This window comes from Belonocnema kinseyi, chromosome 10 (assembly GCF_010883055.1).
Source record: "Belonocnema kinseyi isolate 2016_QV_RU_SX_M_011 chromosome 10, B_treatae_v1, whole genome shotgun sequence".
In the NCBI taxonomy this organism is placed as follows: domain Eukaryota; kingdom Metazoa; phylum Arthropoda; class Insecta; order Hymenoptera; family Cynipidae; genus Belonocnema; species Belonocnema kinseyi.
Window position 1 is genome coordinate 116,572,964 of NC_046666.1, and position 1,075 is coordinate 116,574,038.

A 1,075-nucleotide genomic window follows, 5' to 3' on the forward strand; every position below is an offset into this window, starting at 1 on the left:
TGATTTTTTTGGGCCCCAAATTAATTAAAACTTTTAACCCAATACTTCGAAATTTAAAATTCATTAATTTTCATGATATGCATGTCAAATTTCATGAATTAGCAAGATTTATAATTGAGAATTCTTTACTTTTAATTTTCAAAATCATGACAATTTATATGAATTTTTATTTGTTATTTATTTTATTTATACATCATTTAAAATTCAAGAGTTTCTGATTGCAAATATTCTAAATTAAAGAGTTTTAAATTGCAGATCGTTAAAATTAAAGAATTTTCCATTGCAAGTCTTCAAAATTGAACTTTTCAAACAAAATTTCATAATATAGCTTTAAAATATAAATCTTGAAAACTAAATAATTTTAAATTCCAAATCTTCAACATTTCAAATCACGGCAGTACTCAGAGTACAGATATTTTTTACATTCTCATCAAAAAAGTTATTACATTTGTGTAAAATATTACTTCTGGTCACGAAATACAGGTTTTTACGAGTGCTTCTGCCTTTCCATATGCATGTTTGTTTGCGAGTATAATAACTTTTGAAGAAATAATCTATTATATTGACCGTTGGTATACTCTTTAAGTGTCAGAAACTAAAGATCAAGTTCATTGGCTATTTTGCGTGAAAATTCCAAAAGTTAGAGAATTTTCAAAATTTCTGAGACAATTTTTTTCAAGATATAAAAATTCCATGTACGGGTATTCGTAATAATTGGAAATCCGAACAATTTACCTCATCCACTTCTTTTGATAAAAAGAATATTACCAGAATTATAGCGTTTTCAACAAATTAAAAAATATACCAAAATGAAAATTGTAAACTAACCGGCGCGAGACTTGAAAGAAAAACTCGAGAGAAGAAAAACGTTGCCTTTTGAGAGCCCTACAATCATTTCATAACAACTTGTCAGATTGTTTTCAATAATCGAAAATTCAAATTTTGAAAGAACCAAAAATAATGAAAAATCATTAATTTAATTTAGTGATCAAACTGTGCAAGATGCGGAAAAAAGAAGATAAATAAAAAATTGTGCACCTTAAAAAGATCCAAAAGTTTTTTATCAATTACTTTT

At 25.8% G+C, this 1,075-nt stretch overlaps 1 protein-coding gene across 1 annotated transcript in view; it reads left to right on the plus strand.

Annotated features, from left to right (window-relative positions):
- LOC117181461 overlaps positions 1-1,075 on the plus strand; it is a 163,483-nt gene that overhangs the window by 138,737 nt on the left and 23,671 nt on the right. The window lies entirely within an intron of this gene.